General features: G+C 43.9%; 1 long non-coding RNA gene across 1 annotated transcript; it reads left to right on the plus strand.

Moving 5' to 3' along the window:
• Window positions 1–1,636: 1,636 nt before the first annotated feature.
• LOC121148765 lies at window positions 1,637–3,595 on the plus strand. Its single transcript, XR_005882588.1, has 2 exons — window positions 1,637–1,755; window positions 2,839–3,595. It is a non-coding gene; the product is annotated as an uncharacterized LOC121148765 (long non-coding RNA).
• Window positions 3,596–16,467: the final 12,872 nt, after the last annotated feature.

The following is a 16,467-nucleotide window of genomic DNA, read 5'->3' on the forward strand; positions in this document are numbered from 1 at the left end:
TGAGTTGAGAGGCATAACTGTCATTTAATCATCTAGAGAACTGAGAAGTAAGTTTAGCAAAAATTAATGTACATGGTCTCATTTAGGTGCATATTAGAGAGTTCCTATTATGTGAGAGAAATCTTCTCTCAAAAGGAGAAGATGATCTTGGAAAGCAGTATTGGCACATGACTCGGGTTACTGAATGCCAATAGAGGGGCTTGGGCTTTGTTAGCAAAGTAAACTAACGTGATGTCAGGGGGTCTGAGGTGGGCTGTCTGGTGAGCGCCTTTGAGGAGGTGACCATGGACGTTAGCATAAACCCAGTACTTCAACTGTGAGGCGAGCTCTCCTAGATCTGTAGATAGCGTGTGACAGCTCGTGTTGAGGAACTGTCTGTAAAGTCTAGAAATTTCATGAACTTGAAGAGGGAAGAGAACCACGTGAATCATGATAACAGTACAAAGGACTCAATGAGTGCACACAGTCGAACTAGAGGTACAAGATTCTTGAGTGAACTAGGCACACGCCCTCCAGAGTGACTCTGGGGAGTGCCTAATGTCCACTCTTGTTTCATATAGTGATTAAGTCTGTAAGGATACAATTAGTCAGTCCCAGATGAGGTCATATGGGGTTGACCCTATAATGTTAGGATAGAGGGCTTTGGTAAAGAGAACACCACCCCTTTTTCTGGCTACGATGCAACAGCAAGAGGGGAAGGTGTTCTCACACAAACCTTCAAGGGATCCCTCACCAGAAACTCAATCAGGGCTGTCTGAGTTCCAGAGCTGTGGGCAAGTAACTTCCTGTTTCGGTAAATTACCCTAGGTGTGGCATTTTATCAAGGTAGTCTGAGTCAACTAGGACAGAACAAAGCTGGAGAAACTGTGCAGGCTGAATCCTATTGGAATATTTATGATATTGGTATGAAGTTTAGAGTGAAAATGAGAAAGAAATCCATATATAAATCCTGATGATTAAAATTAAACGTTGTATAAATTTTGGCAAGCTAATTTATTAGAATCATCATTTGTGCAAAAGTTGATATTAATGTGGCTTTCTGGTAAGTGTTACAGGAAAACCACTGGTGAGAATTCAAGTGAAATGTGTTCAATCCCCTAGAGGTGTTCTCTGTCATGAGTTAGCTTGCGGCAGGAAGCATTGGACGTTTCCTTATTCTAATGGTGCTGCAATGCACAGAAAATCATCATCTCTGCCCACTGCTCCCTGGATATTCTTGGAATGAGTGGGTAGAGACAGGTCGAGGGTGCCCTGTGTTTATTTTAGATAGTATTTCCCACAAGCTGGACTGGTAGTTTAACCTGTCGACTTCTTTTCTATTCACCCTGAAGGTTAAAATGGCTGACTTAATTTTAAACTGAAAAATTCCAGAAACAATGATCTCCACCTTTATTCTCCTTCATAGGAGAAAGGCATCACGATTTCATCAAGTCCCTTTTCAAGCCAATCTTTGAGATATCTGATGTCTGCTCTGATGTACAAACTAGGAAAGGCAGGTCAAAGAGCCAGCAGGTGGGCTAGGATGGGTAAGCATCAGTGGTGACAATAGTGATTGTGACAGCTCCACTCCTTTCTCAACATCCTTACAGTGTCTTTAGGAAGTGGTTGAAACAGGAAGAAAACGTTTTCCTAAGTTGAAGCCATAATTGAGTCCAACGCATTTCCTAAAGTGGATTTTCTGTTTGGTGTCTGCTTTTCATTCTGCAGTTGGCGATGAACCAAGTACAACTTAGACTCAGGTGCTCATGGCTGAAGGTAAGTTGTTAGAAAACTGACATGGGAGACAGTGTGGCTTGTCGGCTGATCCCCTACTTCCAAATGCCAAGATCCCACATGGATATTGATTCATACCCAGGCTGCTCAACTTCCAATCCAGCTCCCTACTTATGGCCTGGGAAAGCAGTGGAGTATAGCCCAAGGCCTGAAACCATGCACCTTCATGGGAGTCCAGGAGGAAACTCCTGGCCCCTGGCTTTGGATTGTCTCAGCTCCCGTTACTGCAGCCATTTGGGGAGTTAACCAATGGATGGGAAAATCTCCTTGTCTCTCCTGCTCTCTCTATATCTGTCTTTACAATAAAAATAAATTTTAAGAAGAAAAACTAGCATGGCTGATTCTTTTTGTCCTGCACTTAAAATAATTAAAAGCAAGGTTACTATATGTAGTTACATTTACCCTATAATTTTATTTTTAGTTGCCAAGGTTGGTAAATTTCCGGTACAATCACTTGTTTGCGTGGCCAATGTTCGTTTACTTTTGTTTAACTTTCCTGTTGCTACAAGGGAATATTTGAATGTTCTCTGTTGTCAACAATCAGTTTCAAAAACTCCGTTAGCCTAACCTCAGCCTCAGCCGTTCCTCCTTATTTCTTTGTGTATTCTGTAGTTGAGGTCACTGTGTCAGCTCAGTTTCCATTTCTGTCTATGATGGAAACCCTAGGAATCTTCCCTAGAAATCTTACAAGACTTAAGAGTGAATGATTGCAGCAACAGTCGTGCTAGAATTTCTACAGAGAAAACAAAGCAGTTCACACTCACTGAAATACACGGGGGTGGGGTGAAAGCACTGATATCCCCGTTACAGAGATAATCCATAGAATTAGCAGAGATCCACAGGTGGGAACAGGACTTCGTCAGCCAGAGCTGAAGAGTGATTGCAAAGCTGATAATCAACAGAAGGCAATCCTTGTTAAATGAATCACTTCACCAGTGACGTGAATCTCTAGGCTCGTACGCCTAGCAGACTCTTGTGAGGACTCTGCCATGCGATGCCAGGACAGCAGCCAGGTTCTTGAGGTCTAAGGATACAATGTAACACTAATTTATCTTCCCCTGAAAGGCCTGGAGATCTTGGGCATTATGAAAAGTCTTAATCAATGTTTGCTTGATGAAGGTCAACTTGATTGCGAAGACACAAACGCAAAAACAATGTGAGAAATCTACAAGCTGCAAACAACAGAAAATTCTAGAAAAAAAGTCACAAAATAATATGTTGCTTCACAAGCATCATCTAGAGGCATTGTTGATGTCACTGACGTGACAGCTCAAACAAAACTCAAGAACACAGTTTGTTTCTGTCACACTGCTGCTCAGTGTGTGAGTTTTGATTCACGGCAGAAACCTAGCTTCCAGCTGCTCCCGGAATGTCCTCTGCCACAGCTGCTGGGTGTAAAGGGATCTGCCTCTGACATTTGCAGCAAACCTCTTGGGACTGAGAACTCACGCTCTGAGTTTGGCTGTGGACCCATCCGTTTTTCTCTCTGGATAAAATGACCTAAGTGAGAGATGCCAAGGGTGGATGTGCTCCCAATCCAGGAAGATTAGGTGAGCACATAGCCCTACCACCCTACCATTCACCCTGGGTTGTCATCATATTCTTACTGGTGCAATAGCTTGAGCTCTCACTGATAGTAGTTACTCTGTAAATCTTATCTAAGAAGTTAGCCAAGAACGGCATTGTCCATGAACCTCTGGAGCCTTGAGCATTCAGAAGGTTTCCTCATAAGTGTAGCATGTTCCTTGTCCTTGACAGTGAGCGTCCTGTGGAGCTGCTGCCTCCTCCAGGCATGGCCCCAAGTGACTGCTGAGGAAGGAAGCCCCACAATCTCCTTTTCAGAGACACAAGGACGGTTCTGGAAGCAGCAGAGGAGGCAGAATCCATCTTTGGCAGGAGCAATAAGGCATCATAGAGACCCAGAACTTAGTTTCATCCACTTCAAGATCTATACAATATCGCAAAAAATAATTTCACCTGTTTGACCCTTAGTTTCCTCCGTTATATGTCAAGTGTGGAGCGCCTAGGTTTCTACTATCTGTAATAACACAGCAGCACATGAGAGCAAGAAGCAACTTGGACTCTCTGAATGTGAGTATGGTCACAGAGGAGTCCATCTGCTCAGCATCGTGCACTCATGCCAATGCGACCGGAGCAGCTTGAGCAGAGACAGACTCACTCATGAAGAGCGGAACCTTAAGCTGATGGAACCTTAAGTTGATGCCTCAAAGGTAATACAGGTGACTCAGAAACAACATGGAGAAAAGCTGGGTGAGACAAGCTGTGTGGAATGCCGTGCTTTGCATGCACACACAGGGGCAGGTTGGGGTATTAAACTCTATATTTCTTATTGGCTTTCACTCAAAAGTTATCATTTCTTTTCTGATTGTATCATAATATCTTTGTTATCTGTGATCAAGTACTTTGATCTTCTTGGAAAGTATTTCTTTCTTGGTTTCTCGTGGAAAGCTAAATGCAAGGTGGGCGTGCATTCCTTTTGATCCATAGCAGTGGTGTAGCCCAAAGGCTCGAGAAGGCTGCTTGCCAGAGGGGACTTGCCCCGTGTGTGGGAGTTTTGCTCTGCCCCCACCACCTGGCTGAGGACACAGTCAACTCAGGCACAGCTCTAGTATTTCCGTCCTGAAAGGAATGACAAGCAGTTTTGAGAAGTTAAGTCAAGAAAGGAGAGTTTCTTTTCATAGCTAGAAATGCATATGCATACATTATTACTGGGCTTTATAAAGACTTTTTTTAAAAGATCAAACTCCAAGTCCTCTCTTCCCACTAAGTCTTAAATCTTTCCCTATAGCACTCAGGGATTTTCCTCTCAACAGCCAGCAAGTCCTCAAGGTGATTTGGGAAAGGCATCTCACAGCCTGGGAGGCGGAGAAGTCTTGCTTCCAGCATGGTGCGCCGAAACTACACACACACACCCCCTCGAGAAGACAAATGGCTGAAGGCACGGCTCCCATGCGTCGACGCAGACGCTAACACGGTGACCCCCGCATCCTTTCGGTTTCCAGGCCCTGTACCAAAAGGAGGAGATGAGCTGCCGCAGGCTTCCAGCAGGTATCGAGGAGGCGCGAGCTCACCCTTCGCACTCAGGCCCCGCTCCCTACCATTTATTTCCAGGCGCCGACTGTGCGTGCAGTGAGCCATGGTGAGCACAGACGCCCCAGAGAAAGGGGAAATCCACTGAGCTATTTTTCACCATTACATACTTCACTTCCTAATAAATGAGATCCCGAGCATGCAAAAAGCCACTCTTGCAGATCATCATCTGAGGGAAAATCACAGACCTAACGCATCACAAAGTGAAAAGTAAGTGAGCCCAGGGGAGACTCGTGGTGGAGGAAATCTATGCTGTACCTCTCTCCTCACAGGTTTCTGTCCCTTTCTAGAAAAGTCTGTGCTTTAGCAAAATATCAGAACTCTAATGGTCATGGAAAAATTAAATAGAATCCGTGCCAGACCTTTTCTTTCTAAGCTCATTCTGGTTTCTTTTCACTGTTTGGAGGAGGTTTCCACAGAAGAACAGAAACAAATCCAGCTGAGACCTCATCCTACCTTACCTGATTCAGTTCCTCACGATTGCTAATTGCTAAATGGCAGGAATTTGAGGGATTTTTTTTTTAAATCAGCTTCTTATGTCAACCAGCACATCACACTGAGAATTTCAGGACTGTCACACACTCAGATGGACTTGTGGCTGCCCCTCGCTGCACCACGGCGTTCAGGTTCTCCGGAGTCTTGGCTTGCAACGGCCTCATCCTGATCCTCTAGCAGAGCAACAGCTCCGCATTTGGATGCAGCCCTGAGTCCTGAGTTCACCAGCTCTGCTTGCAGTGTCAACTAAGGGAATCAATGGGCAGTAATACAATCTCCCCATGTCCATCAGGGAATATAATATTTCACACAGAAAATAACAAAATACTCCCAGGGCCCCGGGACAATATCCTGAAGTTGTTTGAGGTGAACGGAAAATAGCTGTCTTTTGGGCAAAAGAACTGAGATTCTTCAGCAATAAACTTTTGTTGCCTTTTTGTCTACGCCAACTGAATATTTATTCCCATGGCTTCCAGGTGAGAAGAGGGGCTATGTCTGTTACAGATGATGGAGAGATTCTTTGTCTCCACCTACCACCCTTTGTTGGTCCTCAAGCCATCTGAGATGATACATTTGAACTTTCTTGATGATGACTTGCAATTCCCTAGGATTATTAAGTTTTTGTTTTTAAGATGTGCTTATTTATTTACACGAAAGTCAGTGAGAGAGAGAAAGAGAATGAGAGTGGAGAAGGAGAGAGAGAAAGCAAGGTCTTCCATCTGTTATTCATTCCTCCAAATGGCCACAGAGGCCAGCTTGGGCCCTGCCAACACGTGGCTGCAGGGTCCAAGTGTTTGATTCATCCAGTGCTTCCTCCCCAAGTGTATTTGCAGGGAGCAGCATCAGAAGCGACACTCATCCTAGGGTTCGTTGTCCCAGGTATCAGCTTTGTCTTCTGTGCTGAGACACTGCCGCTTCCTGAGACATTTTGCCACTCTACGTTCTGCACAGCCAAACCTGGAAAAGGTCCAATGCTCTTTTCACCATGTTTGCAGAGCCCAGGAGAAAGGGGAGCAGGAAAAGCTGCTCAGTCATGTCTCTGCAGCAGCCCCCGAGGATTCTAACATGTGGGCAAGTGAAAGCAGCTGTTCACTGGGAGAAAGATGAGGTCATGGAGGAACTCCCCCAACCATTGTAATGTGGCCCTGGGTCCTTCCAGTGAGTAAACCACTCACCTCCCTGACGACTAAAGCTGTTTTTCCGAACACTGACCAAACACACAGATGTCCAAGGCTCAAAGGAGACAGAGTCACACTAAAGCAGACTGAGTCCCTGAAGAGCCTCGTCATGAGCAGGCGTGATGGGATTCATGGAAGTCAAGTTCTCTGGATGTTGTCAGAGGTTTATTTGTTACTGTAGCTACTATTGCCCTAGTTAACACAAGAATACCTCAAAGGGCTCATGGAGAATGGAATTCAAAGAGCAAGTTGACACTGGTATAAAAAGAAACTTAAAAGCCAGGTAGCTTTTCTCACAATATACATTTTCCATATAACATAAAACATTTTTTTTTTCATTTCAAAGACATTTTTGTAATCAAAATAAACTCATACTTTCCATTCCATTTGTCCAGAAACTTTTTGAAGTCTCATTCAAGGATCAGGTGAAAACTGATTGTAAAAACATTATGCCAGGTTTGAAACACCAAGCTGATTTAAGGGTTTTTGTGGGTTTGCTTGTATGAGCAATGGGGAGCAGTTCACAGGGTTATGCTAAAATAAAACACTGTTGGCTTATATTTACTCTGCGCTTAGTGGAGCACACAGGCTCTGTGTATCTAATTTATTCTTCTCAGTGATTGTAAAATAGATTTTTGTAGTTACTTTTTCATTTTTTCAGTTGGAAAAAGCTGAGCTTTAGAGAAATTAAGTCACCTGCCTGAAATCATACAACTGTCAATTTCTAAGATTCTCCTTAGAACTGTTTTGCTCCCAAGCGCATTTCCACTTGGCTTTAGCATTTTCCTTCCTTTCTGTCTCAGAATGAGAGAAGGTCGTGTTCCCATGTAGCCAAGTTGGTTCCTTCAGGTTTGCAAGTTCTGCTCTTGGTCACCATGAGGCATCCAATGGAAAGCAACTACGTTGTACTCTAAACTATGCAGTTGGGCTAACTGGGATCTGAATCCCAAGGAGAGTCAACACTTTGGGTAACTAAAGGCTTTGTTTTCCTCAAGCTTCCAAAGCATATTTACTGAAAGAGAGATACAAATTACTCTTTAGGAATTTTCAGCAAGAAGAATTGCAGGTGCCTGCCGTGTTGTCAGGAGTGTGTTTACATTTGTCACCACTTGTAAAAAGCTGTCTGCGGATTGTGTATCATCTTCAAATTCCTTTTGGCTACCATTTGGGTTATTACTTTTATATGAGAGCAGACGTTGGAACCAAGCAGATCACTCACTAATTTTGCGAACTGCAATACTACTTTTGACTGTCTTTGAGGAGGGCAATTCAGAGGCCAAGTACCTCCTCTGCACTTGATCTGAGAGGACCTGGCCACCCCCTGCAGGTTCAGAGACCTCTCTCCCACCTCTTTGCTCACAGATACTTGTAGATGCCAAGCTCAGTCTGGAAATTCTGGTTCTGTTAAACTTTCTGCTGTTCAGATAAAAAACAGCAGCAATTTTCTGCTTGAATTTCTCTGTGACTAACTCCATTGATCATCCTTTCTCTCCATGAGTGAGAAGTGTGTTTTCTCCTTAATAACTCCTATCCTTCTCCCTGAATTTTTTTTCCCCTTTCGCTTGTTTGTGCTGTGTTGGTCAGTCCTATGCACTATTCCTCTGAGAGCCAGAGAGAGCACAAAATTGAAGCTATTTTATGCTTGGCCTCCCTCTGTCCCAATTTTCAAATCTTCATGTCAATTTTCACACATCAGTGTCATGTGGTGAATGTATGGAAATTTCATTGGGGTCCTTGGGAGGCAATTTATACATGAATCCACTCCCCCAAAAGAACACCCTGTTGCAATTCCTGTCTTTTCTAAGAATAAGTGGATCTATAATTAATGTGGATTTTAAAATATAACAGCATTCAGAATTCTCAGAGCAGGTTTTCGATGCTATGTATTTTTTTTTTTTTGCAGTATAAACACAAAAGCATAAATGCTTGCTAGCTCTCTCTCTCCTAATAAATGGTCTTGTGTAAAAGGAATAAAAATTACAGTTTGTTGGTGGCAAAGAGCAACTAATTACTCAGGAAGAAGCATGTTTTTATTTTTCAAAACTGCACTGAAAATGGTTTATCATGCAATAAATTTGCTAATCACCAGTTAGAAAACACAGTGCCATCAGCACCTACCCATAGCGGCTCCTTTGAAAGTTGGTATGTTACAGTTTGGATGGGAAATTATATCCTTTTGAAAATGAACATGACAGAAACGCTCATTGAATAGCTTAGAACTCCCCAGCAGTCAGAACTCCAACTGTGCAAACAGGAGTGTGGTTGATAGTGTCCATTGATGACAACCACGGACCTTGGTTTTGCCTGGTGGAGGTAATTATTAATTTCCTTTTCATCTTCCCCCAGCAGTGAACAGAGAAGGCATTTGGTGGTAGCACAGGATGTCAGCCTCTGTTTTCTCTCTTCTTCAGAACACAAGTTCCTATAGGACCTGTGAACCATAAATGTTGATTTCCAATAGACCACATCAACTTTATTGTAGAAAAGTCTAGATCTTTCTCTTACCAAAATTTGCAGAAATCCAGCTTGGAGGATTTGAATCTACTCAAAGCACCACCAGGACCAACTCTTCCTTGAAGCTGATTGGCAATCTTGGTTTGCAGAAACTTGACAGCCTTTTGGCATAGTTCTCAGCAAAGAAGAATGCCAGGGTATCATTGCCCAAGATGTTGGCTCTATCTCCCTCTCTCTTCTCAGGTTTTATTCTTACAGTAACTGACTTTAAAAATTCTCATTTATTTGTGTTTCTTCACTTAATGATTTGTTTTCCCACAAATGGAAATTTTAAAATTGTGAACTCTATAGCCAACACTCTCAGCTCTGACTCCTCAAGCAGACTTGGGGTCAGACAAGCCGTATCGGGACGCCTGGGTTTGAGTCTGCTTCCTAGTCCTGCTTGCTTCAGGAATGTGTGCCCAGGAGTCAACAGTGAGGGTTCCATCAGCTGAGCCATTCAATGGGGGACTTGGGTTGAGTCGGGATATTGTGGGCACTTGGGAGAGTGAACCCGCAAAGGGCAGATCTTTCTATATTTGTCTCTATCTCTCTTTGCCTCTCTGGGTTTCAACTACATTAAATTAATTTCATTACAAAGGGAAGCATTCATAATCTATGACCTAGTTAACCTACAACCATTTGAACAGAAAGGTCTGTAGGATTCAGGTATCCTAGAGTTATGTTTTTCTGGAATCTTCTGAATAGCCCTTCACAAATATGGTTTGCTGATTGCTCTTGGTAAACTGTTCCTAGTTTGACTACTGTCCTTTATACAACAAATGAGGAGACAATGTAATGCACTGCTTTCTTTTTCTTTTTTAACTAATTACATCATTACTGTCACTAGGCTGCAGGTCATCCACCTCTCGTTTCTTTTTTGCATATGTAGGCAGTTTCATCATGATAGGAAAGGCACAGAGATGATGGACTTCCACCTCAGAGTCCCGTCAGCTGTTTACTTTCCTGAAGTTATTCAGGAATGAGTGTCTTTCCTGAATGTGTTAGCAGCCATGGTAGCCTTGGCCAGTTCCATGGCAGAAGCTTGATTAGACTATGATAGGCAGTTGTTTGCATCTGTAGATTCAGAAAGACTTTCTTCCCATTGAGATTCTCCTAGGAATACTCTTTCTCAAGTCTGTTTTCAAATATGGGATGCTGGGAGCACGATGTTTGCTACAAGTCTATCATTGAGGGGCATTTATGTTGCACTGCATTAAGTCAAGTTCTGTCTTCTCCTTACTTCCATTTTGATTCTCCTCCTACAAAATTACTCCTTTGAGAACAAGGAGCTGGCCCTTTCCTTCTTTGCTGTCCCAGTGCAAGGAGATGGAATTCATTATTTTGTATGAAATTACAAGCAGGAGTTCAGAGACCTCATTCGTCCATATCCTGGTCTGGATTATGGAACAGCCCTTCACTGCCGCTCTCGGCAGGTTTCCATCGTAAAATGATGCCACAGCTTCTGACGTACCATGTAGACAAAATAAAAATAAGCAAAATGAGGGTGTCCATTTAGCCTCACCTTGAAATATTCTGCAAAACCGGTGGGGGCCTCAGCCAATATCCCACAGAGCTGATTGTCTAGAAACAGTGAGTACCATGACATTGTGCCATAGGTCTTGGACTCCGCCTATGATGAGACTGGGCCATCCATTAACTTGACAATGTGCCCTTTTCCTTCCTGTGCCAGCAGTTTCCTTTCTGGTAAGTGAGGTTGTCAGCATAAGACTTGACTCTTGAGGTTATTGTGAAGTTTGAGATAACCCATGTAGGGTTGGCACTTGGCCGAGTGATAAAGTGACCACTTGGGATGCCTGCTTTGAGTTCTGGCTCCTCTCCTTCAGACCCAGCTTCTTGCTGATGACAACTTTGGGAGACAGCAGGTGATGTCTGGAATGCTTGCAGCCCTACCACTGACATGGAAAAGTAGCATTAAACCCAGGACTCTTGGCTTCAGACTGACCGAGCAATGGCTACTGTAGACAGCTGAGGGAGTGAATCAGCAGATGAAAGATCTCTGTATATTTCTGTGTGTCTAACTGTATACATTTATCTTTTTCTGACTCTCTCTCTCTCTCTGCCTCTCAAATAAAAATGCAAATAAATAAAGATAATCCATGTGGGTTTTGTTACATGAATTGGATACCTAAGCACAAACACTTAATCCTTCAACAATGTTTACCATAGACACAGCTTTACTAAATTTCACGTACGTGATTATTGTACTACACATTTACAAAGCTAAAATGTATAGAAATACGTAAGTAAACCCCCAGAGCATTAAAGCATCTGTGCTCTTCTCATTAATGTTAGCTAGAAAACCTCTATGTGTAAGTGTGATAGGATGCCTTGGTGTGACATAGGTTTTAGGTGATTCCATCATTATTTCTGTCACTCATTTCAGAGCTGAAGTTAGCATATGGAAAGTCATGTGATTGCACACTATTTCTTTCATTCCTTTTTTCTTTTCCATGTTGGGCAGCAACTCAGGACATGTGTAGTAGCTTTCAGAAATAATTTACCTGTGATTGTAATTTGTTTAGACAGATGTGTGGGAAACATTTGTCTTTCATAGGCATGGAAAGACCACCACTATTTCTTGCCAGCTGCAAGAGCTCACTGACCACCGGCTTTGTAGTCTCAGCTTGACATCCGCGATTCCAGGCCAGCTAGTGGTCACTGGCCATAAATCTAAGGAGAGGCAGAGGGAGAGTGCAGAGGGGGCCAGTGTGCTCAATGAGAAGGAAGAGACAGATCGAGGGAAGCAAAGATAATGAGAGTTAATATCATTGACATCGAAGCACCTGCTAAAGGCACAAGACGCGGTGCAGCTGAGGGCTGTCTTTCCAGACACGGCGTGAGTCCCTCGCTTTGCCCGACCCAAAGCAGCCTCCAGCCACCCAATAAATCCTGGAGTCTGATGGGCACCTCCAAGGCTTTGGAGACTTCTGCATATCTCAAGGGTCATAAGGGAGGACTTCAATCCAAAGCAATGAGCTAAAAACGCCAAACATCTCTGGTCATGAAAGGGGGTCTTCACGCTCCCTGCCTACTGCCTGAGCTGATATGCATCAAGAATGAATGCATGTATAAGGAGACTGAAAGCTCTAAGTGTACATATAACTATAGACACCAAAATACAAATACAGGCTTAAAGGTGTTATCTCTCTATAGATCAGCTGTCTATGTGAATCTTCCCATACACTTCTGCATCCATCCATTCAAGCATCTACCATGCATCTGTCCACCCATTTACTCATGCACAGAGGTGTCAAAACAATCGGCCTTTCTCTGAGCTACCATTACAAAGAGCTCTCTGCAGTTCCTATAATAAAGGAGTAGGTATTGTTCCCACCGGTGTGGCCAACCCATCTGAGCTGGGCCCTTGTTTGCATCCTTTCCTTCCTAACTGCCCCGTATCCTTAAGCAATAGAGTGTTTTGCTTTGTGTTTTGCCTGCTCAGTGAGCGCTGGTGAGAAGGCTGCCATGACAACCCCTTGAGGCTGAGTCCTGTTGATTAGGGAATGGATTCTGGGCAAGCAGCTGTACTTGCATGCCCCCCTCAGTGACCCTTGCTAGTCTCCCTCACCCATGACTTGGAGGGACTGTCTCTTGAGGATGCAAGGTCAGGCTCGGTGTCCATCAGGCCATGCTTCTACTAGCTGTGTGATGGAGCATTTTCTGATGTTGACACCCATGCAAGGGAGAGCTGGATCGAGCTGGTTTCTTGTTTCACATTGAGCTGTCATGCAAAAGGGTCTGCTGCTTATCCCAGCTTTCACAGCCGACACTCCCAGCCCGCTACCCTGGCCATTGCCATAACTTACGAACATGGAGCACTTTCATTCAGGCTGATGTCTGGAATATTTTCTGAACCAAAATAGAGATACATAAGTATTTTCCCCTAATACACAATTTTCCTAAAAAGCATTCCAAATGTAACATATTTCTTTTCCTGCCCCTTCTATTCATCTTGATGTTAAAATAAAACATAATAATTAAATGGACTGAAATGCATGTCCTTGATTGACAGGCACAATGACTATGTTTATAGAAGCAACTGGAAAAACTTCATAGTCTCCTTAAAATGTATTCAACCAGCTTACCCTGCAGCTTTACTCCTGTGGATTGCTACAGTGTAACATAGTCTAAATAATTTTACTCCAACAAAAATGTACAGGGGATCCAGACATACCCATTAACATTTGAGTTCAAATATAAGTGCCAGTGGTCTTTCAGTGCAACTATGTATTTTCCAAATGCTGCCAAAGCAGTCGTGCAACTTCAACAGAAATTGTCCTTAAGAAATACCCTAGAGTGACTCAGTAAAGTGCTGACGTGATAGTAAGTTCATATTGCATTTGACAGTTTAGTAATGGGGTTAGGCAGAGAAAATAGGTACCTGTGACAAAACACAGCATTCCATATTAGTGCCAGTGAGAGCTCTGTCTTCTCTGTTTCTGATCCTGTTTCTTGCTATTGCACCTGTGAAAGCAGATGAAGATGTTTCAAGGACTTGGGTTCCTGCCTCCCTAATGGGAAACCAGGATGAAGTTCCGGGCTCCTTGCTTGGACCTGAGCCGGGTCAGGCTGTTGCTGACACTGTCCATGTGAATCAGTGAGGGAAGATCTCTCTCTCTCTCTCTCTCTCTCTCTCTCTCTCTCTCTGCCACTCTGCCTTTCAAATAAATAAAACAGATCTTTAAATGGCATTCTGAAAAACAACATGACTGGGTGGTATCTGAATGCTGGCACAGGTGCACAGTCATGTAAAAAGCCAATATTCAAGACACGGGGCTCAGTAGCAAAATTGAACAACTGAATTCAGTGGCAGCACTATCCATTCAGAGTCTCATGTAGTGCTCTTGTAACAAATGAGAGAAGCGGTGTAAGTACTTAACATGGTGGATGTTGCTACAGTTGGCGGCAGGCTGGTCTTCCGCTCTGTTGTGTCGCCGCAGTGTGCAGATGCCTGAAACTGAGTTAAGAGCAACACTGGCGGGATGAATGGAACTGGTCCTCCTTGCATTCCAGTATTGCTTGCAGCACCTAGCTGACTGTCAGAGAATGTCGCAGCCGCACAAGGTACAGACCGTGAGAAAGTTGACGCTCACATCCTTCTCACCCTTCAGAACAACGCCCCCGAGCCTGGACTGCATCGATGAGCAAACGATGTGTGGGCGGGTGCTTGCGAACATCCCTGGGACACAGCATGTAACGAAAACAGGATGCGTGGATTTCAAATGACTGTATCTCCGTAAACTTTTTGTTTAGTTGCAATATTTGTGAACAATTTGAAGTATCTTCACATTAGGTCTTATCTTTAAAATTTCTACTCCTGTAAAAAGTAGTTGTGTGATATCAGTAGCAATACAATCCATAGTGTTAGAACTCGCTGTCCTAGTCTGGCCTAAGGACACTCCGTCTCTCTTTCTGGAGGACCTAAGGCTCCCAGGCTGCCGTGTGTAATTCCAAGGAGGCTGTATGCAGGTGCAAGCATCAGACAGTCCACACACGGCTTCCTCCCAATGGCTGCCTCCTTGGGGCTCATTCCTAAGAATGCCGGAGGGGCTGCTTCGCACCAGGATTCCTGTTCCAGGACTTACCGGCCCAGATCCCTCCTCATTGGCACTTCAGTTGTTTCAAGTAATTTGTTATATCACAATTTTCTGCAGCGAACACTCTCATGCATACTTCTTTGCACACACCTGGCGCTATATCTGCATGATGAATTTCTGAAAGTAGAACTGCTGGGTCACAGCATCTGTTTATATTTTTTATAATATACATGACTTAAACTATCTTCCTATATCTCCTATCTTTATTTTTGCTGAGTTAAGCTGAAAGGTGAAAAATGGTACATAATTTTGATTTCTAGTTATTTTAATATGAGAGATAGCAAGTATCTGTAATTACTGATTTAGGGTTTCCATTTCCTTTTCCGTGAACTTAGTTTGTAGTATTTGTCCATTCTCCCACAGTCTTGATAGTCCTTTCCTTGTAGGAATATTGCTTGTATTAATGAAATCATTAACCTGCCAAATGTTTCTTAAATTCTTTACCCTGGTGTGTCATCTGGGTTTGCTTTCGCTATTTTGTGTGTGTGCCAAATCTTTCCTTACATCAGCATGAATCCTCAGAATGCATGCCTTACCATTTTCATGTGTGGCCGGAGAGACTGCATATCAGCAGTGACAACAGGGCTTTCTCGTTATTAGTTCACCAGTGTGTGGGAATAGAAAGGGCCCAGCCCGGCTCATTCAGATACCAACTTTCTATCACAGCACGTGCACATTTCTTGTGGGCACAGATCCTCCTGCCATGGGGCTTAACGAGTCCTCGTGGTCCATGTGTGCCCAGCTGGTGTTGTCCTGTGGTTCTATGAGCCTCGTTGATGGAGTGAGCTGCAAGTTTGCATGTCACCTGCAACTTGGGAGACCCGGAGGAGGTTTTTGGGTTCTCGTTTTGTTCTGTCTCAGCTCTGCGCATTGTAGCCATATGAGGAGTGAACCAATGGCTGGATATTCTTTTTCTCCCCTCGCTCTCTATAACTTTGTCTTTCAAATAAATAAACCAATCATGATGGAATGATAACTATAAAATCAGAGCTAAGGTCTGTAAGTAGTCACAGGTGTAACTATGTTGTACCAAGTACTCATGGCTACTTACGTGAGTACTAATAGGCATAACTTGGTGCTTACAGGCACAAAACCATGATGTGCTGCACATCTGTCCTTCCTGTGTGTAGATTTCCAGCACTCTTTGGGGCCTCCGGGTGCCATTTCTGTCACATGTTGATCAAGGAGTCTGAAGCAGGACTCCCCTGCTTACTTGGATGAGCAGAGTCTGAAAACCTCTGCTCTGCGTTAGAAGGCTTCTGCGCTTCAATACACTGGTCATTCCCGCCCACACCTGTGAATTCCATAGAGATGCTCTTGACTACCCAGGGTTTCTGCCTTCACAGGGGATAGCCAGCAGGAAACTGCAGCATTTTGCACAATCTATTACCTCCACAGACCTGGGCTGAGAGGTGCATTTTATGGGAGGGATGGGTGAACATGCAAGAGAGTTCCTGTTTATCCGATCCGAGCCATCAGGACATGTCAAACGAAGCTAATGTAAATGTCAGTGTGGGGCTTTCGCTGGTGAAAACTGAGTTTGTTGTAACGCAGTTCACTTCCCTTCTTCCAGCTCCGTGGATGCTGTGTGCTGATGCGTCTGACAAGCACTTCCCTCGCCAGAGGAGTGCTGCCTCAGCAGCTCTGAATGCTGCTCCCTCTCTGTGCATTGCATGCACGCACCATGGGGGCCCCACAAAGCACTACACCAGACACCCTGGAGGCATCTCCAGGGGCCATCACATCACCTCCTAACTACCAGCAAGATGTGAGGTTATGGAGACCAGTGGAGTAGT

The sequence above is a fragment of the Ochotona curzoniae genome, unplaced genomic scaffold (assembly GCF_017591425.1).
Source record: "Ochotona curzoniae isolate NIBS_2020 unplaced genomic scaffold, NIBS_Ocur_1.0 scaffold_4701, whole genome shotgun sequence".
Lineage (NCBI taxonomy): Eukaryota > Metazoa > Chordata > Mammalia > Lagomorpha > Ochotonidae > Ochotona > Ochotona curzoniae.